The 27,861-nt window shown below is 40.8% G+C and overlaps 1 protein-coding gene across 1 annotated transcript in view; it reads left to right on the forward strand.

Annotated features, from left to right (window-relative positions):
- Positions 1 to 27,861, forward strand: part of FGF12 (fibroblast growth factor 12) — a 560,417-nt gene that overhangs the window by 157,793 nt on the left and 374,763 nt on the right. The window lies entirely within an intron of this gene.

The following is a 27,861-nucleotide window of genomic DNA, read 5'->3' on the forward strand; positions in this document are numbered from 1 at the left end:
TCCATCTCCATCCATACTGGTACCAGAGCAATCCTTTTGAAACACATATTTGATTACAGAAAGTCCTGAATTAAAATCTTTCAATAGCTTTGACATGATTGAAACGTTGCACCAGGGTGGCTCAGCAGGTTGAGCTTCTGACTCTTGATTTCAGCTTGGTCTTGGTCCCAGGGTCATGGGATCAAGTGCCGCATCAGGCTCTATGCTGAGCGTGGAGCCTGCTTGGGATTCTCTCTCTCCTTCTCTCTCTCTCTCTCTCTCTCTCTGTTCTTCTACCCTGCTTATGTGCACTCTCTCTATATATAAAATTAAAAAAAATAATAAGTCAAAGTTTCTTAGCCTGTCTGACTTTTAGGGTAGTTAGCTTGCATGGTATAGTTTATGGAAGCATAATGTAAAACCTCCACTCTAATGCCTATTAAGAAAAACTTTAGTGGTTTATAGTAAGAAAGTAACATAAAGATTTATGAAAGTCTTTTTTGATAGGAACAAGCCAAGTGAACTTTTTTCATGATAGTTATAATTTTTCAAGATAGTTATAATTTAATGAGTTATTGCCATAAGAACATATTGTAAATTGGTTATGGGAATTAGTTTTCTGATTTTTAGGTTAATAGTGCCAGTTTTTCAAAAATACTGTTTGTTGTTATTGATGAGTAAGAATATCAGTACATGTGTTTGGAGGAATGTAACATGACAGCTCAGTAAATATACGCCTGTCTTTCAATCTGTCTGTTTCTGGCACAGAATGGTGACATTATTAGAGAATAGCTACCAGCAAAAGTAATATTAATGCTCAGAATCTGGCTCATGCATACTTTGATGAATTAATTAACTTTTATCCTAAGTATGGTAGATGAGTCATGGTAGTACCAAGGAGAATACAGGTGACAGCCACACAGTTGGAAAACAGGAGGAAATGAAACAAAATCCTTTGGAAAGGGATTTAGAAATGAGAGCGCTAATGGGTGCCTGGGTGGCTCAGTTGGTTGAGCATCCATCTCTTGATATCAGCTCAGGTCATGATCTTGCAATTGTGGGATAGATCCTTGTGTCCAGCTCTGTGCTGACAGTGCAGAACCTGCTTGGGATTCTTTCTCCCCCCACCCCTTCTGCCCGCACCCAGTTGCACATGCACACACACTCTCTCTCAAAAATAAATAAACATTTTTTAAATATGTAAAAAAAGGAAATGACAGGCTGAAATCTACTCCAAGTTGGGTCACTTGAATTCTACTTGTCAAATTATCTTCAAGGATTCACTTTTCTTCTCTGGGCTTTGGTTTTTTCCATTTGTACAATGAAGACATTGGGCTCTGAATATCTGAAATCTCTGTGATTTTTAATATTCTACCTGAATAAAAATTTTAAAAATGTCCACACTTCATGCTTTATATTTTAATATATATCAATGCTTTAGGAATTAGGGCCTTTAAATTCCTTAATGTTATCAATTGTCATGAATCCAATTGACAAGAGCTCTAGGACCTCTCTCTCTGCTCTTCTCTCCCTCAGCATACCCTAACACAAAACAAGAAATGTGTGTGTTTTGGGATATCATTCAGAATTTCTCACTTAGAAGTATAGTTAAGGAATTCATGCCCAAATCCTGTAATAATTAGAAAGTTTCTTATCTCAGTTCATTTTTTTGACTTTAATTCTGGTTCTAGTTATCTACCTCCTGAAACTACAGAGGGCTCCAGTACATTTTCTAGCTAATATTTGGAAATATTTTCAAATAAATACAGCATTCTTACCTGGAATATGTTGAAGAAAAAAGTGTCAGAGGCCGTAGAGAAGAAAACAGTGATTGGAAATGCAGTGACCAAGAGATAGCTCTGACTAAGGCTATAGTCAAAATACCAGTTCAGTGGATAAACGTTGGTCTTATGTAACTAGATCAACTATTTTGAATCAAAAATAGATCTACCCTATGACCCAGCAATAGCACTGTTAAGAATTTACCCACGGGATACAGGAGTGCTGATGCATAGGGGCACTTGTACCCCAATGTTTATAGCAACATTTTCAACAATAGCCAAATTATGGAAGGAGCCTGACGAATGGATCAACTGACGAATGGATAAAGAAGATGTGGTTTATATATACAATGCAATACTACTGGGCAATGAGAAGGAATTTAATCTGGCCATTTGTAGCAACATGGATAGAACTGGAAGGTATTATGCCAAGTGAAATAAGTCAAGCAGAGAACGACAGATTCCATGTTTTCACTCATGTGGATCCTGAGAAACTTAGCTGAAGACCATGGGGGAGGGGAAGGGGGAAAAAATTACAGAAAGGGAGGGAGGAAAACCATAAGAGACTTTTAAATACTGAGAACAAACTGAGGGTTGATGGGGGGTGGGGAAGAGGGGAAAGTGGGTGATGGGCATTGAGGAGGGCACCTGTTGGGATGAGCACTGGGTGTTGTATATAAACCAATTTGGCAATAAATTATATTTAATATAAAAAAAGAACTATAGGTTGGTTTCAGATTTAGTTTTGTATTCAGCAAGCTGTCTATAATCTAATATCCTTTCCATATAGCCAATTTTACTGCAGTATAAGCTATAATTTGTATAAAGACCAAGGTCTGTTAGTCACAATATGCCTTTGCATATACTTTAGTCTATTATAAAGTACAATCATGTAATTAGACACAACTTTCCCCTAAATGAGTTGGCACAGTCAAGAAGATGAAAAGGAAGACCCTGGGGGTTGGCTGAGGTGGGGAGCAGAGGCATTGTGAAGAAAATAGAGGCACTGTGGGTGAGTTGAACTTAATTTAGTTTGATCAGGGAATTTTTCCCATGTGACTGATCTCAGGAAGACTCATTCATGGTGACTAACACACAAGAAACAACATTTAGTTAGTAAGTCAGGTGTCAATGGGTACATTTGTGCTGGTGAGACCTCTCTTGCTCCATTGCCACTGGGAATTACCAGTCTGTTTTCTACAAAGAGTCTCATGTTTAGTTCACAGAAAACCAAAATTGTAATCATATGCTTTTTTTTAGTATGTGTAATGATTACAGAAAGCCGTGGGTATTTCTAAGGAATATTTGAGGAGGCTGAGCTAGAATCTGGGTGTTGCTTTTACCTTGTCCCAGTGTCTGACAATCCTCATATTGTCAGGAATAGTGCAGACAATATCATTTAGTCATTCATTTTTGAACAGGTATTTATTGAGTATAGACTATGTGACAAATAACATGGAAAAAAACCATAAAAAATTAATAATTATTAGGAGAAAAATCCAACATGTTTTGACATGTGTTCAGTGGTCATTTTAGAGATATTTAATACTGGGAGAATCTAAATTTCTGAGTAAAAGCCTCAGAAAAATAAAATAATTTACATCAGTGAATTTTACAGATATCAAAGCTTACATTTTTTTAGTATAAAGCCTCTTCTAAAATAAAAATAATAAAAGCAAAAACCTCACTTCTTATCATTTTTTAAAATGTATTTTTCAAGTCTATTTTTTAGAAGATTGTGAACATATTTTACAACTTTGATTTCTCAGCACCATAATTATTAATATTAATAATTATATTGCACTATAAAATGGCACAGTCTTTCTCAGAGATTTGTTAAGTTGTCTGATGCTATTTATCCCCACAGTAAATAATAAAGTAGGCTTTTATTATTGTGACTATATTGTGATATTTATTGGTTTGTTGTTTGTATACTTTTTCTCCCTAGAATTGTCATTTCTCACTTTAAAAAAAAGTCTGTCTCTTTCAATTTCTTTTTTTCCCTTCTAGACCAGAGGTCAGCAAACTTTTCCTATCAAGAGCCAGATAGCAAATACTTTAGGCTTTGTGGACCATATGGTCTCTGTCACAACCATTCAACTCTGCAGTTGTAGCATGCAAGTCATAGACAACACACAGATGAGTGGGTATGGCTGTGTTCCAATAAAACTTTATTTTCAAAAATAGGCAGTAAGCCTGAATATTTGTGGACCATAGCTTACCAACCCCTGTTCTAGATTGTTGTGTATGCTGAAATAGCTATGTAGATTAATATGTAAAAAAAGTAAATAGAATTTTTAAAAAAGTAAATACATGTGTTGAACTTAATGTGCTCCGACAAACAAAATATACAAAGTTTTGTGCCATAATCTTATGACAGCGTTTTTAGGTACTTAGTCATCTTTCCTTCCCTTTCTCCCTTCTTTGCATCTTTTTTTCAGGTTTGTGTCTATATTGCAAATATTTGCAGTTATTGGACAAACTCTAGATACTTGCTTCATGTAAATGTGTACACGTATGTTTTCATGTATCTCAGATATAGAGCTAAAGTCAGTGTTACAATGAAGACCTAGATAAGATTGGTTTGATCTCTATTCTGTGAAATTTGGAGGTGTAATATCCTCCACCAAGACCACCAAGTTTATGCAAATTTTCAGGGTGGGGTCATATTTTTATGGACCTTTGGCTCTGAATTCGACTTCTGCCAAATTAAGTCACTGTAGAGATTGCTTGGATATCCCTGTTCTAAAAAATTTCTTGGCCATTTTTACATCTCAGATTCTAGCCTCCTACTATGTTTCTCAGCTTTTCACAGTCCCTTCTGGATGGCCCCAGGAACTCCAAATTTGTCTAACTTTATTATGCAGATTAATTCCATTTTCTCCACCCTTACTCCCAAACTCCTCTCTGAATTCACTGTTCAGTTTCTAACCCACCAAGGTGCTCTGTGAACAAAAAAGACCTCTTCTTCTTTACTCGAAACATCCTGCTAAGAAGATAATTCAAATTTTGTGTGGAATTTTTTCCTTTATGGATGTTTAGATGGATGATTGGTTGGATGGATGGATGGATGAATGGATGGATAGACAAGTATTATTCAGTAGTATAAGCTTGGACTAATATTGCATGAAAGCAAATGTGGAAAACCAAATATGGCTTATTAGAGTTAATTTTGTGATTTTAGGAATTATTTAGGGTTGTTCTTCAACCTTTATAGCCAAAATACACCCAATTTACTGTTTCTATTATTGTTCACAATGTATGAAGTATTTCATTCATTTCTTGTGTGTTTGTTTTTTAAATATTCTAATGATTTTCTTACAAAAGGAATTCAAATATTTCATATGACAGCCAACTAAATTATAGAAACAGAATATAAGATTAAAAACAGCATAAGGTAAAATTAAGCTTAGACCCAAAGGAACTGCATTGTATCCCCTTGAACTTATAAATAAGGGCTGGTATTTCTATTTGGGGATATGTCATCTAATCTCCGATAGTAGAAAAATGGTTCTTCCAGTCACCTAAATATTTAATATAAAAATGATTTACCTTATCCACAAGTAAATTATTCAGTCATATATTATTCAGTCATATGTTAATTCATTTAGCAACTCAATTGTCTGCAGAAAGCACTAGAAGATACTCTTCTAATCCATCAAGGAACTTAAAACCTGCTCCTAGAAATAATACAAACAATAATAATACAAATATGGTTAAATAATTGGAAAAAAATTAAGAGTGCAATATATGAGAAAGTTAATTTTTTTACTTATATTTCCTAAACACTGCAATAACCTAAAATTGATCTCTTGGAAGTATGCTTGGAGTGTTGAACTGTAATGAAAACCAGTAGGAATGCAGCTTATAATTTTTCTTAGCATTGCTAGAAGTATTTGACTGGAAAAGGTAGATCTTGAGTAAAACTAGTTAAAAAAAACAAAATAAAACAAAATCCATCATCTTATAAAGATCCACATTGAGAGAGGATGGAGATAGGACACTAAAATTTTTTTGCCAGTATTATTGTTTCGTATAGGTTTGCTTCATTCAATTTATTTATTCTTTTGAAGGAAACACACTGCCAGGAGTCACAGTAGTCAAATGCAGAGCACACAGAGGGTTTTTCCTTAAGGAGGTTCTAGTCTAGAGGGAGAGATAAATATGCAGACAATAGAGGAAGGACCCATGCTTCTGACTTTAGGCTTCGTGAAGGGTTGACATTTGGACTATCTGTGATATAGTTTAATAAACTAGAAGAGATGTAGAGGATATTCTTGGCTAAGGACAGTAAATGAACCAAGGCTCAAAGGTTCAAAAGTTTGTTTTCAAGAAAAGCAAGCAAAGTTTCACAATCCATTGTCTATAGTCTGAATCCAAGAAGCTCTAAAATCCAGTTTGTGTGTGTGTGTGTGTGTGCATGTGTGTATATGTATGTGTGTGTTTTGTTTTGTTTTTTAACTTGTAGCAAACTTATTTAGTGACACAATCTGACCTGAATTGATGATAGGCTGTTTATAATCCTTATTTATTCCACTTATGGGAATATTTGTAGACATTGTTGCAGAAATATCAATCTTATTTATTATAGGTGCCGCCCCATCACAGAGAGGTTTCACTGGTATTTTATACATTAACTCCATTACATTTAAAAACACCACCGTGTGCCGCCCAAACCAGAATCACAGTACACACCTAGCCGCAGGTGTTTCAGATATGGGATTGTGGACCTGAAGTAATTATAGGTGATGGGATATTGTGGAGACAATGGTCAGGAAGCTAGACAAAATTGTGCCAGTTTTTGAATTCCACGTTAAAGATGTTGAAAATTCTACTTTCAGCTGTAAAGAAACCGTTATAGGCTCTTGAAGAAGTGAGTAAAGCATTCAATAATGTTTTATCAAAATTACTTTGTGTTCCTGAGCACACACTATTTTAAATTTCTTTCCCCAAACAATCGTAAAACCCGAGATATTTTCCTCTGAGTAACAGATAATGATGTCAGATGAAATATCTGTTGAAAATAGATGTTTACATCCATCATTTGTTTCCTTGTGAAAGTGTACAGGAGAAATAAGGACAGAGAGAGCAATTTCAGGTTTTGTTGGCAGTTTGCTAAGTATTATACCAGATAATATGGTCAGTGTTTGATGTCCCCAGATGACTTTGCTTTGAAAATGCAAGAATTGCTTCCTGGAAGAAAAAATAAGCAAAACCCATAAGAAAGAGTAATTTATTTCATTTTTGTTCTCATTCCCTTCAAAATAATGAATTCTAATTAGATTAGGAGAATTAATTGAACAAAGATGAACAGGTAGAAACAGGAACAGGTAGAAAAAGTTCGGGAATTATAAAAATGAGTCTGGAATGCACCCATCTCAGTTTTTCTTTCTTGGGATACCTGGGTAATTAGTCTCTCACTTTTCCCAAGCTTGTAATAAGCGATCCTGGGAACTTGGGAACAAAAATACATTTCGCTTTTATTAAAAAAAAATCTCATTAGAGGGGCTGAAAGCAGAGGTAGACATGTAATAAAACCATGAATTGGTACGTTCTCCAAAAAGGGTATTTGGTTGCTGCCTTAGGGATATTACTAGATCTACTTCCTAGACATGGTATTTCAATCCCTAGAAGTCTGTACAGGGAATCAGAGAATCCCATCCAATTTATAGCTTATGCTTTTCCTGAAAATCTATTTGACTTCAGAAGAACTGTGCATAATAATAGCATGTTTACAAACAGTTGGGGGCTCTCACTGGAGTCCAAGGATGAAGTACCTGCATTAGGGCCATGGAACAAAAAGTTTTTGACACTATAACCTCAAGAGTTATATATAGTCTGAAGATGTGACATTCCTAGGTTTTAAAAAAAATCACTTATAAAAAATACTGATATTTTTAAAATCTTTTTTGAATGTTTTATTTTTATTTTTGAGAGAGAGAGAGAGAGAGAGAGAGCATGAGCAGGGGAGGGGCAGAGAGAGAGGGAGACACAGGATCCAAAGCAGGCTCCAGGCTCTGAGCTGTCAGCACAGAGCCCGACGCAGGGCTCGAACCCATGAGCCATGAGATCATCACCTGAGCAGAAGTTGGATACTTAACTGACTGAGCCACCCAGGTGCTCCTTAAAAATTATTGATATTTTTAAAAACAAATAATATTTGTTTCTTCTTTTAAACGTATTCAACGTTGGGGTGCCAATGTTGGGGTGTCAAAAGTAAATAAACAAAAAAATTTTTTAATGTATTCAATGTTAATAATAGAAAATTCAAAAATACAAAAATTCAGGAACAGAAACTGATGATGACATTGATTGCATGTTTTCGTGTTCTACAGGCACTGTACCTCATGCCCTATGTACACTATTTTGGTTAAGCCTTACCCTGTGGTCATTATTGTTCCCATTTCATATAAATAGAAGCTGATGGTGGGAGAGTTAAGTGATGTGCATAAAGTGGTCATGCCAACAAGTGGGAGAGCAAAGGTGAAGCCCAGGAGGTCCAGCTTGGGCATTGGCATTCATGTTCTGAGCAACTGCATACCACTGCCTCCCCTCGACCACCGATCACCACCAAAACAATCACCAAGAAATAGGCACTGTTGTATTTTTGTGTATATGATTTCAGTCTTTCCCCCCACGTGTCTTTATTTTTAAAAGCAATTAGTTAGATTTATTTTTAAATTCAAGTAATTTTAATTGAGATCCTAGTGCAGGCTGTTTCCTTTTTACCTCCTATGTTGGTCTTTTTGATGTGGAACTTATGCAATAAAATGGCGAAGACATGGTTTTGGTACTTGGTAAACCAGAATGCAGTCCTAATGCTGAGTGTCATAGGTAATTTACTTGGATTAGAAACAAAGTCCAAACAAACAAAAAACACTCTCCAAACAAGTGGGCATCATGTTAACACCTCCTCCTAAGCAAAAGCTACTTATATTCCTCAGCTCGAGGTGTCAGTGACGGCATCCGGCATGTGTTAGAAAATGGAGGAAGGATGGATTTTCCAAATTTTATCTTCATATCCTTTCTTTTCCAAATGTAAGAATCCCAAACATTCTTAATAACCTTAAAGTTTTAGGACCCGCCTTTAAGAATGCTATTTCCATTTGCATTTACAGATTCTACATTTTAAGTACAGGAATGGCCATTGTGTGACTTATACCATGTCCTGATTTTTTTTTTTAAAGAAGGCTCTCTTTTAAAAACATCCTAGTCCTTGTTAAGCAGACCACAGATCTTGGGAAAAAAGAGACAAGAATGGTTGAAGGGGATTAAGAGGTACAAATTTCCAGTTATACAACAAATAAGTCACGGGGATGAAAAGTATAACATAGAGAATACAGTCTATAATATTGTAATAATGTTCTGTGGTGTCAGAGGGTGACTACACTTATGGTGAGAATTTCCTAATGTATATAACTGTGCAATCACTATGTTGTACACCTGAAACTAAGATAATATTTTATGTCAACTATACTTCAATCCAAAAAAATTACAAACTATTAATTGTGGGGAGTCTGTAAGTGCTAAACTCTGCATTAAGCATTTTCCTTTCCCTCTCCCCTCCCACCCCCCATATTTTGTTGCCACAGCAATTCTTCAAGACAGGTCAGTAGCATAATTTTGCAAATGAAAACAATGAAACTCAAAGAAGTTAAGAAATTTGTCTGTGAACACACATGGCTAGTAACTGGTAACACTGGGATTTGAAGTCAGAAATGTAGAGCTCTGAAGTCCCAGATGTTTCGTATGATGTCACCTAAGAGTTGGAAAATTTTAATATTTAGGACCTGGGGTGGATTTCCATCCAAATAGGAAAGGCATCTAAAGCAGAAAGAGAAAAAGGAAAAGAAATCACTACTTAAATCAATTTTATGGTTGTATGCCATCTTGCTAAGACCCAATAATTTTTCTTACAGAATTTTTAAAAATTGAATTGAGATATAATTCAGATGTCATAAAATTCACCCTTTTAAAGTGTACAGTTGATAGTTTTTGTATATCCACAAGGTTATGCAACCATCCATCACCAATTCCAGAACATTTTTCATCAGCCCACCACATAACTCCATACTCATTAGCAGTCACCTCTTATCCAGTTTTGATGAAGCAAAAAATCTTCAAAATCTTTCTTCTAAAAACCAAATTTTCTTAGATTCTTCCCTCAAACAAAAATGGTTTCTGGTTATTTTTATAGATGTAGGAAAGAATTTATAAAATAAATTAACATAACAAATGATTGATGCTGTGTAGCAGCCACTCATGCACAGAGAGTTGGGAAATTGAGGCTTTTCTTTTCATGAAGTAGCTTTATTTGTGCCAGCATGGGCTCAGTGGGCTAAGACCCAAAAAGGCTGAGCCCTGAGCACAGTGGGGGGTTGCCTTTTGTATGATTTTGTGTTCCTTTGTCTCCCATTTGTGGTGACATACAGTCTGAATGGACGGTCTATGTTAGAGTAGTGAGGAATGTTGTGTACGCACAGATAGCCAGGTTGCCTTCCCTTGTCTTAAAGTTTTCACCACATTCCTTAGGGAGGGGCTCTACCACATTCCCCCTGTTTGATGCTCTGACCCCCTATTTTGGGTCAAAGAGTATTATCTTGGTTTAGAGGTTTATATTTCCTTAACATCATCACATGTGTGGCTGATTTCCTTTCAACCATTACCTCAGTGAGGCTGGAGACAGACAGTATAACCATGGGAGCTAGGCAAGGTAGGATTTAGCAGGCTTCCAAAATCAAGAGGATAAAACCTATGAGGGTTTTGAATCCCCCAAGATTTTAAAACCATCCTCCAAATAACTCCTCAGGGTCCAAACCTTTCCAAACCTTTCCAAACCTTTCGGGGATGTGAGCAACATTTCTCATTCGATCTGTGATCTCCTCTATGATTTTTCCATCATCATCTCTCTGTAGGCAGCAGTTGCTCACATTAAACTTTCCACAAACTCCTCCCTCAGAAGCAGGCAAGTAGTCTAAGGCCAAGCGATTTTGATACATAGCATTGTACATTTTGGTTGCTGCTTGGCTAGTAAGTTAAGACCTCTGGCAGTTTCACTGGTTATAATTTCTACAACTGCTTGCAGTCTGATTATGCGGTTTAGCATGTAAATGGGAGTGCGGTAGCCCCAAGACCCATCCTCTGCCCAGGTGGCAGGGCCATAATATTGGATTATATGCTTGGGAGGCCATTCATCATCTTTCCAATTGCCAATGTATAGGGCACGTCATTTCCGTTGAGTCTCCCTATCCCCATACATGTGGACTCCTAAATGTTCCCCCCTGGCAAAGGGAGCAGGAAGAAATATGGATGAATAGTTCCCAGCACATATGGCTTTGACCAGCCTGAGGGAAGGAGTATATAGGCTGTCCTTCCTCATATACAATATAGACCACCTGGGGCCTGCCATTCGATGGCTGAATCGACATTGTCCCAGGCCTCTCGGAGATGAAAGAAGTTAGACAAGGGATGGGTATCTGGCTCAAGGTGATCTGGGGACCATCACCATTGGGTTTCCCAGACAGTTGAGTTATAAAAATCTTTGGCCTAGGCACGTTAAGCTTCCAACAGAGATGGTGAACTTTCTTCCCCATCAGGCAAGGCAGATTTTCCCAATAATTGAGGTTTTGAGGAGCCAAACCCTGGTAGTAGGACTAGGGTATTCTGTTCCATTATAAGGTTTGTGGGGGATCTAATTCTCTAGTGTCCCATGGTCATTGATCCCCCATGTTGGTTCCCCCGCATACATAGCAAGAAGAGATCTTAAGAGTCTGGGCTATAGTCTCTGCTAGGGCTAGAAACAAGTTCCTTGCTGCGGCTGAAATGGGAGGGGGGCTACTTCTTATTTCTTCATAGAAGGAGTGGAAGACTTGATGGGAAATGGTTGGATGGGTGGTAGTGACTCCCTTGAAATACAGCACAGTCCCTGGGTCCCTGCCTCGCCCATGAATCCAGATGCCAATTCAGGTGCCCCCTTGCCACTTGGAATCTCCAGGGTTAATGATGGTAAAATTAACAAGGTTACAGGCCCTTGATGTAGCAGCCCCCTTCTGGAGGAGTGCTGTTGTGCCTTCTTTTTTCCAAGTAACCCATGAAACACAGCTCCAGCTGAGGCATAACAACTCAGGTGTATAGGCACATAAACCATTTTCCTCACACATGTATTTGTCATTGAGTCAATATTCCTGCTCCCAATCTAAGCCTCTTCATGGTATATCAAAAGTCCTTGGACTCTCTATGACAAGTGCCCACTTTTTTTGTATGAGAGATGCATCTGGGCCAATACCTATAATCACACATACATCAAACAGTATTGACACCAGTCATTTGGGGTTAGTAATTTGTGTCCAGCTGACCAAGGCCCCCCTCTCTTGACAGGATCGGACTTCTAACCAGTCTTCACCCGGGAGTATTGTGAGTCAAAGCAAGTGTATTGATTCTCTCGTTGGCAGATAGAATAGGTGGTCTTGTGTCCGCAGGTCCCCAGGACTTTTCCTTGGCATGAGAAGTGGGTATGGTATACTAAGGTCCAAGTGACTCCCTGGCCTGACCTGGTTATGTAAATACATGGGTCACATGATGAGGAATCTAGGTCTACAGAAGGGGTCCAGATTAGAAGCAATCAATACCAATGAAGCATCCCATCCACAAAGGGAAGGTGAGTGCTAACAGAAACCTCTCACCACACTTTGAGCTAGCCAGGGCGGCCTCTGCCAATCCTATGGGGAAAGTAGAGCAAGAATCACAATGACAGTGAGAACAAGGGGTGACAGTGCATCACAGTAAGGAAACAGATATAGAAAATAAGGACAGTCTATTTGTTCCACTGGACTGTCGATTCCTCAAGCTTCTGTGTAGATTAGTCAGCTTCCGGAGTGACTAAAGCAGGGCTGCAGTCTCCCAGAGTCTCTGGAGTTGTAGATTGCTTCTTCCGTAAGGTCAGCTTGCATGGATCAGGAATGCACTCCCAGTTTCAAGATGCCAACTTCACACTGCTATGTGAATCCAGGGACCCGCCTCGGCTACCTTTACTGCAATAAGGGTGGACAAAATGACAGTGAACAGGCCCCTCCAGAGGGGTTTTAAGGGTTGGACATTCCTTTCCTTCACTCATACAGCATCTCCTGGTTTAAATGGGTGAGGGTCTGTGGTCACACTCACAGGTGATTGCTGCCTAACCTAGTGGTGTAAGGTGGTTAGGGTAGAGCCAAGGGCCCACATCTGTTGCCTTAGGGTTAGGTTGCCTATATCATTTAGATCCCCCCTTATGCCCCCGATAATGGGGGGGGGGAAGGGTACCCATAAAGGATTTCATAAGGGAAGAACCCCATCTGCTTAGTGGGGCTACACCTGATTCTTAACAAGGCGATTGGCAACACCTGGTCCCAGTGTAGGTGGGTTTCCTGACATAGTTTACTTAACTGCAACCTCAAGGTTTGGTTCATTCGTTCCACCTTCCCAGAGCTCTGGGGTTGGTATGCCGTGTGTAACTTCCAGGTGATCTTTAACCCCTTTGTCACCAGCTGCACCACCTCAGCCACCAATGCTTGCCTATTACCTGATCCCCTAGTGATAGGGATCCCAAATTGAGGAATGATTTCTTTTAGAAGTCAGACCACTTCGTGTGCCTTTTTCTGTGTGAGTAGGGAAGGTTTCCACCCAGCTGGAGAAAGTGCACGCAAAGACCAACAGATATTTACAGCCTCGCACCCGGGGAAGCTTAGTGATTTCCACCATCATATTTTCAAGTGGGACTCCCCCGACATTCTGCACCCCAGGGGTGGCCTTGGGTCTCTGATGTGGGTTATTCCGGGCACACGTTTCACTTTGCCCACATACGACTCAGGCTATTCTGGAGAGTAAAGGGATGTAGAAATGTTGCCTCAGTGTAGTTTCAAGAGCTGTCTGGCCAATATGGGTTTCCTGATGGAACTGCTTGACAAAAGCTGGAGCCAGGGCCTCAAGAATTGCTACTTGGCCATCTTCAAATTTCCATAATCCACCAGGGAGGTAGCTTCCATTTTCAGTCTTAAACCAGGTACTCTCATGTTGTGAGTAATTAGGATCCCATTCTGCCTAGGATCAGTGCAGACTAGGGAACAGTGCAGAAGTTAAAGCCGCTGATTCTGCTGTTCCTTTGGAGGCTGCAAGCTTTGCTTCTTGGTCTGCCAAGGTCTTGGTCTGCATGGTCATACCATGAAGCTGTGGTATCTCCCCTTTGATGTCCCCAACAATGCATGACTGACATTCTTTTAGGGGCCTACACAGCATGTAAGAGTTCGAAGATTTCCATACGTTATGTCTTTTCCTCCTGAGTTTATTATATCCTTGTCTTTATATAAAGTCCCGTGTATGTGGAGAGTGGTGAAGGCATACTTAGAGCCTGTGTATATATTAACATGTATCCCTGCCACCACTTGGAGGGCTTGAGTTAGCTCAATGAGCTCTGCCTTCTGTGTCAAAGTCCCCTTTGGCAGGGGTTTGGCCTCAATGATAGAATTCAGGGTCACCACAGAGTACCCTGCAAGTCATTCTCCCTCTTTCACAAAACTGCTGCCGTTTGGTGAAATACTCAGTGCTGGGGTTCTTTTTTTTTTTTTTTTTTTTTTTTTAATTTTTTAACGTTTATTTATTTTTGAGACAGAGAGAGACAGAGCATGAATGCGGAAGGGTCAGAGAGAGAGAGGGAGACACAGAATCCGAAACAGGCTCCAGGCTCTGCACCGTCAGCACAGAGCCCGACGCGGGGCTTGAACTCACGAACGTGAGATCGTGACCTGGGCCAAAGTCGGAGGCTCAACCTACTGAGCCACCCAGGCGCCCCAGTGCTGGGGTTCTTGAGGGGCTGTTCCCTTAAGTCTGGTCAGCTGGAGAACACCTCACCTATGACTTCAATGCAGTCATGATCTGGTTGACCTGGCCCAGCAGGCAGTAGGGTTGCAGGGTTTAGGGTCCACACTACTTCTAGGTGAATGTGCGGGTCTCACATAGCACTTCCTGATATCTGATCATCTGGGTGTTGGTTAGCCAGTATTGTCCCTTATACTCCATTAATGTCAATTCTGAATTTGGCACTTAGACTGTCAATTCTTGTCCCATAGTTAACTTGTCAGCCTCAGACACTGAGAGGGCCATAGCTGCAAGTGCCCGTAGGCAGGGTGGCCAGCCTTGAGCAACAGAGTCAAGCTGCTTGAAGAGATATGCCACTAGGTGATGCCATGACCCCAACATCTGGGGTAGGACTCTTACCACAATGCCAGTATGTTCATGAACGTACAAGAAGGACTTGTACATGTCTGGGAGCCCCAGACCAAGTGTGTTGGTGAGGGCCCATTTGATATCTGCAAAGGCCCTTTGCTGTACTTGCTCCCATAACAGAGGTTCCTGCTCTCTACACTTTATGGCCTCATAAAGGGGTTTTGCCAAGACTGAGAAGTTAGGTATCCAGATTCTACAGAAACCTGTGGCCCCAAGAAACTCCCAAACCTGATGTCAGGCCCATAGAACTGGGATCGAATAAATAGCCTGTTTTTGTCTCTGGGCCGAGTTGGTGCTACCTCTGGGAGAGGTGAAAGCCAAGGTACTTGACTTTCTTTTGACAGAGTTGGGCCTTTTTCCTTGAGACCTTATAGCCAGTCTCCCATTGGAGGGTAGGGAGCTGCCGAGTTCCTTCCATGCAATCCTCCTGGGACCTTCCAGCCAGCAGTAAATCATCTATGTACTGAAGCAAGACACAGCCATGTTGATCCACTGGGAAGGCTCTTAGCTCTGAGGCTAATGCAGTGCTGAAAATAGCTGGGGAGCTTTTGAACCTCTGAGGCAATCTGGTCCAAGTCAACTGGCCCTTGTCACCTTTTTCAGGATTCTCACACTGGAAGACGAAGATCGGTTGACTCTTGAGGGCCAGGCAGATGCAGAAGAAAGCATCTTTGAAGTGTAGGAATGTGAAGAAGGCACTTTTGGTGGGGATAAGACCCAAGAGAATGTATGGGTTTGGGACAATCAGGTGCAGGGTGATGGCAGCCTGGTCTATTGTGCAAAGGTCTTTGACCAGCCAATGGTTATTGGTGCCTGGCTTCTGGATTGGTAGGAGAGATGTGTTCCAAGGTGACCAACAGGGTTGGAGGATCCCCTATTTTAGAAGTCTCTCCAGGTGCTTCTGTATCCCCATCTGTGCCTTAAAAGGGATGAAATATTGTTTTTGGCTGATGGGCCCTGCCCCCTAGCTTTAGTTCTGCAGTTACGGGAGGTATGTTCTGGGCCAGTCCTGGTGGGTTGTCCTCAGCTTACACCCCTGGTACTCTGAAGGGCAGCTCAGGTCCCTGTTGTGGCTCCTCCATGAGAATGTAGAAACAACATTCTTCCCCTTGGGGAATTGTGAGAGTCATAATCTTTGCTTCCGGCTTTCATGGGGTCAGAGCAGCTTGTCTGTGGGAGTTGAAATTTTTCTGGGCCTGCTTCTTTCCTAATGGGTCCCAGCCCGTTAAAGCCATGGGGCAGTCAGAGAGGTACAGGAATTCATAGATGACTTCACGGCCACGTAAATTTCATCACCAAGGCAGCAGGAAAAGACAGCGTGTCCGATTGCCCATGACTCCCACAATGGTAACTTGTCTCTGTGAGAGGGGGTCCACAGGTTGGGACACCACTGAATGTTCCACCCCAGTATCTATCATGAAGTTGATGAGTTAGCCCCCCACATTCATTTGGATCATAGGTTCTTGGGGGCCTAACAAAATAGAGCTCAGTCTGTCCTAGTCCTCCTCATAGTCCTTGGTGGTTGTTTGTCCCACAAAATCATCTTTGGGGGCCCCATGAGGTCATGATGCTGGTTGGTACCAGCCCTGGACCACATGGCCTCTTTCTTTCTGTTTGGGACCCCACTGAGAATTACCCAGCCACAGGGGGCACTCATTTTTCCAGTGGCCCTCCTGATGACAATGAACACACTGATTCCATCCTAACTTTGGTCCTAGGCAAGATGATCTTCCCCACCATTCCCCTTTTAGGCCCTGGCCCAGTCCCTGCAGGGCATCTTTCCAGGAGCGTTTTGACTATTCCACCAAGGCAGCAGCTAACAAATCTGACTTTTTCCACATCTTCTGGCATTCTTCCCTCCATGCTGCCTGGTCATGGTTGACAAACACTTTAGTTGCTACTTCTAGCAACCGACTGACCTTCATGCTGGCAAAACTCTCTAGCTTTTGCAGCTTGCACTGGATGTCCCCCCTCCTTGGGCCTGACCTATGGAATCCGCCTTGAATATCCACTGGTTAATGGGTGCCTCTGGATCAAAAGGGGTGTAGAGATGAAATGCCTCACATAGTCTCTCATAGAACTGGCTTGGGCTCTCTTTGGGTCCCTCGAGCACTTCTGATGTTTTACTCATATTTACGGCCTTTTCTTCCCTTCCTTCTTGCCATTTAGAAGGGCTTCTTGATACTGTTCAGTCCTTGCAAGCCCTCCATCTACATTTGAGTCATTTGGGTCCCATTTGGGGTCCTACCCAGGGAAGTGAGCCTGAGCATAAGCTTGGGTTTTCTAGCATCCCAGCCGGGATATTCTCCTCTAACAATTTTAGGACTGCCTGGGTAATTTGGTGACGCTCCTCCATGTCGAAGAGGGTTGGGAGGAGTTGGTGGCAGTCCGTCAAGGCAGGTTTATGGGTTTCAATTATGGACTGCATTAGTTCAATCATAGCTTGGGGCTTCTCCATATGAGAGGGAATATGGTGCTTCCAATTTAGAAGTTATATAGTGTTAAAGGGCTGGCTTCCTCAGATCTGGTCTTCCTGATCATAATAGATAGGTCCCCTAGTTTCCTTCAGTGAAATCTGTAGGGGCCTCTGGTGTTGCTGCAGGGAGGGACTATCTCCGCTGGTCTGACCTGCTAATTGCTTTCTGGGATGGGTGTATGAGGTTAGGGATGGTGGTCCGGGCAAGCCATCACATCCTGAGAGGCTGGTGTTGCTAGAGGTGGCAAGGCCTTGGAACTAAAGACAGGCTCTGGTGGGATTTCAGCAACCAGGGCGGCTGGAGGTGCAGGTGGCAGTGAGGGGTACAGTGGGGCATATGGCTGTGGAGGCTCCTCAGGCTCTCCTGACAGAATGGGTTTTTCAGTTTTTGGCCAGCATTTGGAGGAAGCCATGACATGAGCCATTATAACTTTACAGTTCTCTTCAATGTAGACTTTTAGCCAAGGCAGCCGGGATAGAACCAGGTCTTGCCAATAGTCAACGTAAGGGAATTTGTCAGGGTGGCCTGGATCCTCCACAATGACCCTGAACACTCAGCTATTTCCTTATCAAGTGAGCCCTCAGCGTGCCAGCCCACCCTGTATGATGGCCAATAAATTTCACAGAATGTCTGGAGCTTTCTGGGGGTTAATTTTACATCATAATCTTCTGAATATCCCTTTTTGAAATTTCTTAACATACACTTTAGGAGAATCAGTTTACTCTGCTTTCCTCCCGTTTCCTCCCCCTAACAGACAACTATCATTCACAAGAGGGGAAAAAGGGGGAAGGGAGGGACAAATTTGGAGAGGATGCACACTCGTTTCATCTATTTCTTGCCAATCTCCTCTTGGAGATATTTCAGGCACCTCTTAGTATTGGTAGGTTCAGTATCAAGCCCTGACCCAGATCAGACTCCTGAGGAAGTCTGACACCACCCTAAGCCATATGAGGTTGCCAGGGAACCACGGATTGGGATTCAACACTCGATTCGGCCCACTGGTCAGGTCAGAAACTTTCCACTGTCTGTCTCATTCACACACAGTCACATAGTGACTCCAGCCTGCTGCCCAGTGCCAGTCACCCTGGAGTTGTGGTTTCGTTCCTTATGGAACTATCAGGCAAATCTGGGAGGTGACCAGGATTCCCTTCTGCCACTTAGGGGCAGGTCTACCAAAACGAACCTGGGTTCTTACCAGTCTGATGGGTGGCTCCGTGAGCTGGTTCCTGGGCCTCACTAGGTTCCTTTGTGCATCCAGGGCCCCTGCCCCAGCCTGCCGGGAGGGGCTAGGCTCCTATGGATCAAGCAGTCTGCTGGTGCTAGGCGAGGTCACCTCTCCAGGTGCTTCAAGGTTTGTGCCCCAGTGACAAGGGAGGTGAAACACTGTCTCTGCATCCCAGATGAGCCCCCACGAAATGTAGCAGTGAGTCACACACAGAGAGTCAGGATACCGAGGCTTTTCTTTCCATGAAGCAACTTTATTCATGCCAGCACCAGTTCAGTGGGCTAGGAACCAAAAGCCTGAGCCCTGAGAGGAGCAGGGGTTGCTTTTTGTATAATTCTTGCTTCCTTGTCTCCCATATGTGGTGACATACAGTCTGAATGGGTGGTCTATGTTACAGAGTTGTGAGGAATATCGTGCACGTGTGAGGTTTTCACCACATTCCTTAGGGAGGGGCTTTACCACATTTTAAAATTTTAAGTTAATATACAGTTTTCCCAAATGAAAAATCCACAAAAACAGTCCCCATTTTATGTCACTTCATCAATATTTAACAGGAATTAATATTTATTTTTAAATGTTAATTTAATTTCATTCCATCAATATTTAGTAAATAAATTATTTATTACATGTTCTAGGTACTCAAGACATTAAAAAATGAAAGTTATAGTACCTAAATTTGTAGATAAAGGGGCTTACAATCTCTTGGAGAAGATATATGTGTGCAGGCAGAATAAAGTAAGTTTTATATTAGAGGAACTATAGTGTTCAGAAAAAAATTTCCTCGAGAGAGCATTGTGGCATTTGTGGTAGGTCTGAAAGAATGTGTGGGATTTTTAAAGTTAGAGATGTGTTCAGGTGATGGAAATGAGAACACCTATTTGGAATTGTGCCCCATTTCAGTAATGAATTTTGATTAATAAGCAAATGGTACTTCCTTGAAATTTTCCAGTATTAACTATCTTGGATTGACCGATTTCAAAATTCTCACAATAAATAACTCATGCTTGGCTATGATAAAGTAGAAATATTTTCCTTCTCTGTGACTCAGAGAGCTTACCTTTAAGTTTTTCTTATAGATGACAAACTTTGCATTTATTCGAAACAGCTTGTTTTAAGGGCTATTAGAAGAGAATGGAAAATGCCTGATTGTAGCAGCAAATCTTGAAGTATTCTTTCTTTGAAGATTGGGGTCTGGGGGTGGGAAGGTTGGAGAAAAATGCCTGGAAGTGCTAATCATCAACCAGATATCAGCAGGTTTTATCAGAAAAGTCCTACAAAAGTAACATCATTCACTGACTGTTGAGTCTGTTAAGATAAGATGTACCTACGTTAAATGCCCTGTAACTAATAGTGATGTGATGGAACATAGGTCAGAGGTGGAGGTATATAGAGTCTGAATTCTGGGTGCTGTTTTTTTCTAAGCAGAGTTTGTTCTTTAGTGGAGGCAGTACCTATTAAGCGTGGCTAGAAAGTAAAGTAGCAGCATTTATTAAGCACTGGACGTTGTATATTTCAATGAGAGTTATCTCCTTCCCTTCAGCTCAAGTTTCTTAAAGTATATGAAGCTTTTACTGAGTGCTTGCTTCTTACCCTCAAAAGACAGATGAATTTACCCATTCTTTGTAACTTTACTGAACTCTGCAGTATTACCAGTACACTTATAGTTTACATATCTCTCTTCCTTGACTAGCTTTTTAGGGAAAGGAGTTAATTTTAGTTTCTAAATACTCGTGGGGAGGGTGGGTGGATGAGTGAATGGGTTAAATGTTATTTGGAAACTTTACACTGTTTTCCCAGTGACAATGACCTTGTTTTGAACCCATACCTCAACATTTAAAAAAATTTTTAATTTAATATAGTTTTATTTCAGTTCCCTTCCTGGTGGTAAAAAAGTGGAGTTTTTTTCCAATAGAAAAATTAGCAAATAACAGGAGCGGCAATTTCTTGCAAAAATATAAGCTTTTAAATGAAAATAATGTTCAAATGTCCTTATAATTAGAGATATGCAGATGAAGACAACATTTCAAAAAAACTGACAAAAATAAAAAAGGAGGACAATACATTCTGTTGGTGAGGCTGTGGGGAAATAGGCATTCTCATATATTGCTGGTAAAAATCCAAATTCATGCAAGACTTTTGAAGGAAACTTGTCAATACCTAACAAAACTAGTATACACTTATTTTTTGACTCAGCATTCCCGTTTCTAAGAATCATACTGTTTCAAAGAAATGGTCATGGGGGAAAAAAAGAGGAAAACTGAGAAAAAGACTCTTAACAATAGAGGATTAACGGATGGTTACCAGTAGGGAGGTGGGTGGGAGGATGGGTTAAATGGATGATGGGGATTATGGAGTGCACTTGTGATGAGCGCTGGGTGATGTATGTAAGTATGGAATTACTAAATTATACACCTGAAACTAATAATATTACACTGTATATTAACTAAATGGAATGTAAATAAAAACCAAAGAAAAAAAGAATCACATTTTGCAAGAATCTACCTGCTGACAATATGAAAATATGCAAGTGTTCATTGCAGTATTGTTGATAATAGCAAAATATCGGAACTAACTTGAAGTTCACTATACATGGAAGAATCTACTCAGTTGTGCAAAGGAAGCATAGAAAAGATAAACCGGAAATTAAAGGGGCCAGTTACCTATAGGGAATGGATGGGAAAGGAGTGGAAAGAAGGGGAAGTGAGAACAGGACAGGAGGGATGAGACAGTGACATTTATGGGAGCATGCATTTTTTGTAAATTTTTGACTCTTAGAACCATACCAATGTTTTACATACTCAAATGAGAAAGAAATAATTAGTTAATTTTGATTAAATAATTAAGATCACCCAGCAGAGAACACAAATGATGACAAATGAATCTAACTGGATTACAAATGATTGACTAACCCATACTGAAAAGGATGGTGAAGAAAAGAACTAACCTATGTCATTTTGGGAAATAATATTTTGACTGGATATTGTAAGGCTAAAGACAAAGACAACTGTGCATAAATACAGTACTTCAGTGATGAATCCATTTCTCACAGGAATATTGGTTAGGAATTCTGTAACTACTTTAAGTGTATTCCAGAATTGAATAAATAAGTGAATATGTTATAAATAATAAAAGGTCTTTCACTGTCAGATAAAGAAGTTGCAAATAAGGAAGAGGCAAAGAATAAAACAAAACTTGTGTTTGGTTGGAATTATAAGTTTAGTGATTGCTATCTTTATCTCTATTTCTATCCTGTCTGTATCTCTACACCTATCTGTAGATATCTACCTATTATATATCTACATATAGATGCATCTACATATAAATATATCCACATATAGATATTTCTACCCATTTATAGAGAGAAATAGATACTTCAACAAATATGATGTATGAGTTTGTACATACATATATTTCCTGGCTCTCTCCACCAAGGGAGCCTAGGAGCAATGAACATCCCAGTAACAATGAGCACACTTAGCACCTGGATTTTGGTTTCTAAACACTATTTTCCAATAAAAAGAACTAAGGCTTATTAGAGAATTAGTTGATTCCTGAGCTGGGGCAGGAAAAATAAAAAATAAACCTGGAACATCTTGTGGTGCCAGAAAATTAAGGAATTCTTCAATAAAAAGATGTAGGAGCCAACCATAAGGACCTCCCAATAGCTAAAGCTGGGACAATTTGAGCCACAAAATAATGATAGTATTGAATTATGACCCATAGAATTAATATCCATGAGACCATACTGATATAAATAAATAATTGAATAAACAAATAAGAAGAGGAGGAGGTACAGATCTCACAGAAGAACTCCCATTTGTATAGAAGGAATGAGGAAAATACAAAGTCACTGTGTAATGCTATGCAATTACACAGTGCAATGATAATTGCTATAAGCAAGATCCACCAATGGATTCTAAAATCAATGGATGAAAGTTTGAGGAGAAACAGGGTACAAACATAGCCTCAAAGTTTCTTCTTAAGAGATTTATCAACTATAAAAAATTTAAAAAGTAGCTTTATAGCGTAGAAACTTAGCAGATACTACCTTAACCAAGTGATTCATATTGTATCACTAGTTGATATCATGTAGCCCCTGATAATGATGAATTGAGACGGAAAGAACATAGCTAATGTGACCTTCATGCCAAAATGAATAACCTTATACTAATCATTAAGAAGTATCAGACAAACCCAAATTGAAAGAAATTCCACAAAAATATTTGACTGATATTAATATAAGTGTCAAAGTCCTGAAAGGCAAAAAGTCCTGAGAGACTGTCATAAATGGAAGGAGACTAAGAAGACACAACTAAATGCAAGGTGGATCTTAGTTGGATCTTGGAGGATGGGGTGGGGGGGAAACTAGTAAAATTTCAGAAAAGTTTGCAGTTTATGTAATAGCATGGTACCGGTGTGAATTTTCAGCTGTGTTAATTGTACACTGGTTATGTGAGTCATTAACATTAGAAGAAGTTAGGTGAAGAGTATACATGAACTCTATAATCTTACAACTTTTCTAGAAGTCTAAATTTATTTCAAAATTAAATTTTGGAGAAGAACAACAACAAACAAAAAAGAACAAGAGGAAGAAAATAACAAAAATAAAAACCCCAATGTATGTCATCTTTTAAAAATACAGTAAAACCTTGGTTTGTGAGCATAATTTGTTCCCGAAACATGCTTGTAGTCCAAAGCACTCATATATCGAAGCTAATTTCAAGAACGATTGGCTCAGTTGTGATCACATGATGTTTGGCATCGTGTATTATTTGCATAACAAGACATTGCTCATTTATCAAGTTAGAATTTATTATAAATGTTTGCTCATCTTGCAGAACACTCGCAGAACAAGTTCCTCGCAATCCAAGATTTTACTATAGTTAAACGTATTTGGGCCATGCATGTCAGTAATAAAGTAAGCTAGCTGCTAGTGACTGTTCTTGCCACGTTATGTAATAAGGTTGATTCTACCAAGAAAATACCATATACTGGGTGGCTTAAATGATGAACATTTATTTCTCACAGTTCTGGAGGCTGGGAATTCCAAGATCAGGGCCACCAGTATATCTGGTGTCGGGTGAGGACCCACATCCTAGTGCATATGTGGCTGTCTTCTCACTGTGTCCTCACATGGTCAAAGGGGAGAGAGAGCTCCCCACCGCATTTTTATAAGGGCACTAATCTTATTCTTGAAGGTAAAGCCTCCCAAAGCCTCCACTTCCCAATTTTTTGGGGTTAGGATTTCAAAATATGAATTTGGGGGGAATGCAAACATTTAATGTGTGGTAATTGCCTATCAAAATTGGACTTGAAGGTATTTCTAAGACGTGAGATACAGGCCTGGTCGTCAATGGACTGTACATGTAACAAAGACCAAAAGTACTATGTTAGCTATCATACTGGTCTTTATCTTTAAGTTTCTGTGTTGGTTTGGCTTCTCTGTGAAAATAAAGTTGCTTTCCATTCAATAGACATTTTGCCATTAATATACTCATTAAAACTTTTGGGGCCTGGCAAAATTCTGAATATGTTATTACTAACTCAGTGTAGTCTTCCAAGCAGATAAATATACTGATTAATTGCACAGCTGATGCCAAGAGTCAATAGATTCCTATTTAATATGAACAAAAAATATCTCAGATAAATGACCACTTAAAAATCTCAGAACTCCCACAAATATGAATTCCTACAAACTATGAGTAAATAACTATAGAAAGGAAAAATTTAGATACTAAGAATTTAAACAAGTTCACCTATCATTATGTACCAGATTTTCCAGTCCTTCTCAGAAAGTGATAAATTATTTCATTTTGAAACCACACTAGTGAGTCACTTGCCAGAGCTGGCCCAAAGTCAATAAGAAAATAGAGAGAATGCCTAACTTTAAAAATCTTAATTAGAAGCAGATAACATAATTTAAAATTTGGTCATTATGTAGTAATATATCTTGAATTTAAAATAAAAAATATGATTGCAAGTAAAAAATTTGATTTTGGCTTACATAATAATAATACATAGAGAATGTGGAAGTTTTTCTGAAACTAAATGTGCCACTTTCCTACCATCCATTGTGCTCATGGCTACTCCTCTTTGTTTTTGTTTTGTCCTGTTTTTGGATGTTATGGTACATGCAGAATTGAGTTCTCCTTAAGAACTGCCCAAGGTACTTTTAGGAAGACTAAAATATGTGCCTAACTTGAACGTGATGTCACCTTAGGAGTTACTTTAACAAACATGTAAGTCAAAGACCAGATAAGGGGAGGAATCTTTATTTAAAAAACAAACAAATAAACAAACAAAAAACCCCCCCTAAGTTTAAGTAATAAAGCTCCAGTGATCCATTCCCTTTTGTACTTACTTTGATCAAAAGTCCATAATATATACTAGGAAAATATTTTTCATTAAAATGTTATGTGCTCTCTTTGGTTTAATCTGAACTCATCTGAGAGTTCCATAACAAGAACAACAAAAATCTATAAATGTGATCCCAGGTTTGTTTTTTCAAATAATGTGATGATCCCTTTTCTTTGCGATGAATACACTTGACCACAAGAACCACTGTCATTTAAGCAAGACAGCAGCAGGCCATTTGAATACGAACTGTAATGGAGTTCGCTTTCCTGCCTTGCCTTCTAAGAGTTTGCAATTCTCTTGAGGAGGGGGAAGACTCACAAGTAAACTCTTCATATCATCAAATAGAAGAGCCACTATGTGTGACCATTAAGGAGCACCTAGAACCCTTGGTGGTGATCACCCAGTGGTGATAGAGCCTCTTCTTGCAAAGATGATAGAATATCTAAAGCACTGTCACATTTCCCCTCACTGAATCCTTGCAACAGCCTTGCCTGGAAGGGAGAGAGGCTCATAAATATGGAAATTGGTGCTCCAGAGGTCAGGTGCCTTCTAAAATCACACATGGACCTGCTCACTCTGCTCAAGTTCCTTGAGGCTTATGCTAAACCGTTACTACATTTCAAGGAATAGCATTTCCCTCAAAGTAAAGAAACAGCTCTCGGCATTGGGTTCCAGAGCAGGAGAGCTCTACGGGAAAACTCTCTGCCTCTGCGTGTGCAGCATGAAGGGATATTTTTAGATGTTTTCCTTTTGTTAATTGCCTCTCCCTCCATGGGGAATTTCTATGGGCAGAATCCCCAGAAGGGCCAAGTTACTCACTAATTCCCGAAGAGACTGGAAAGACAAAGGCCATGGCCCAGGTTGCCTGGGGCCTTAGAACTTCCCCAGTGATAACAATGCTGTGGCTTTAGCAAGATCTTCAAGGACCTTGGAGCCCACAGAGCTTTGGTGATCCCACTGAACAATGCGGCTAAGAGGTGACTAGAAGGAAGGCCTGGATGTATCCTCTTAAGTTTTGGAACCGCCCCAAATGACCTTGCTAGAGCTCTATTATGAAATGAGTTTAGAGAATGTGGAGCCAGCAGTGGCTATTAGCTCAAAAGGCCCTCCAGATGTCCTGGCTTTCATCCATCATCTTTGAGAGGAAAAAGGAAGAGGCTTTTGAATGAGTATTTCTCCAGGGAACTTCAACCTTAAGCTTCAACCTTTAGGGAGCATCACAGGAACTGTAAATCAGGTTTAGCCTAGAGAAAAGAAAGAAGAAAGGGGTGATGAAAACCATTCTTACTCCTTTGCAGGGAAGAGGTAACCAGCCAGTGGCTTTGGAACAATGGATGGAAAGAAAATGTAGTATGTTTTTGGTTCGATGTCAGGGTAAATCTTCTAACAGATTTTGTGCAATGAACTATCTGGGGAGTTGGTTGTTCTCTATTATCTGAACCTTTCAAGCAGAAATGCTAATATTGGTATAGACACTGGTGTTCCTTGGAAAGTGAAAGCCACCAAAAAACCTACAGGTGAGGGGCTAAGTAATAATAATTGCTAACACTATTATGACACTTACTTTATATCAAGTTTTTTTTTAAAATCTTCAACAAGATAGATGCTATTATTATCTATAAGGTATATAAGGTAAATGCTATTTATCAACTCTCTTATTGATAAGGAAACTGAGGCACAGAGAGGTTGAGTAATTTGTTCAAGGTCACACAGCTAGAGTAGGAATTTGAACATAGGCTGCCTGTCTCCAGCACCTGAACTGCTCACTGTATTGCTGTGTCCTCTCAGGTCTCTTCTTGCCCTGAGGTTCCAGATAGGGTGGAGTCTGGTCCCATAGTCAACATTCTTTGTATGCTTCACTCACAAGACTTCCAAAGGGGCACTGACGGCCTCTGAGAATAAACAAAGCCAAAGGGGTGGCTGATGAAAAAAAAATCGAGACCTGTAGACCCACAGGGAAGCTCACTGGTCATCTTTGGTGTCAGTTCGCCGAGTCAACCTACCAGAATATCGCACCAAAGCGAAGTGCTGTTGTTTTCAAATTTCCCGCCTCATCTGCCTTCCAGTCTGCACCTGTGGCCTTGCCTTCCTTCTGGCCTTCCTCTACCCACCCAGTCACTCCCCTTGCCCTCCGCAGCACTTGCCTCCCCACTCACCTGTGCTAGAGCTTTTTCAGAAGACTGGAGGCCAAGGAGACATCATGAAGTTGCCAGTTCTCTATTCCACACCCTCTTCCCCACTCTGCGCCCAGGGTGGTATGTGACTTACCCAAGGTCACAGAGCCCGGATCAGAAAATCCAGGTGTCCAGACTCCCACATCCGCGCTGCGCCTAGGCACACTTGCGCTCTCATGGCTCGCACCCAAGAGCTTTCTTTATTCCACATCCCCACCTCCCCAGCGCCGTCCCCACCCCCCCCCCCCGCCGTACCCCCACCCCCCCCCCCCCCCCCCGCCAGTTCCCTGGAGTCGCTTCTGACGCTCCAGCAGCCTCCAGGGTCCAGCCCTTCCTGCGGGCGCTTCCCTTCCGCCGGATTCCCACGCTGGAGTCACCGTCGGCAGGAGCGCAGCCCGCGGGAGCGCTGCCTTCCGGGCTAGCTCGGCCGGGCCCCGCGGAGCCCCTCTCGGCGCCCCGCAGCCCGGCACTGCTGGGGTACTGAGGCGGGCGGGCGCCCCAGGCTCACCGCCAGACCCAGAGGGCCAGGGCCGGCGCGGGACCCCCGTCCTCGTGCCTCCGGGCGCCGGCCCCTGGAAGGGCCACGGAGCCACCGTGACGTCCCCCCCGCG

This window comes from Panthera pardus, unplaced genomic scaffold, assembly GCF_024362965.1.
Source record: "Panthera pardus isolate Hobbes unplaced genomic scaffold, ASM2436296v1 HiC_scaffold_16, whole genome shotgun sequence".
In the NCBI taxonomy this organism is placed as follows: domain Eukaryota; kingdom Metazoa; phylum Chordata; class Mammalia; order Carnivora; family Felidae; genus Panthera; species Panthera pardus.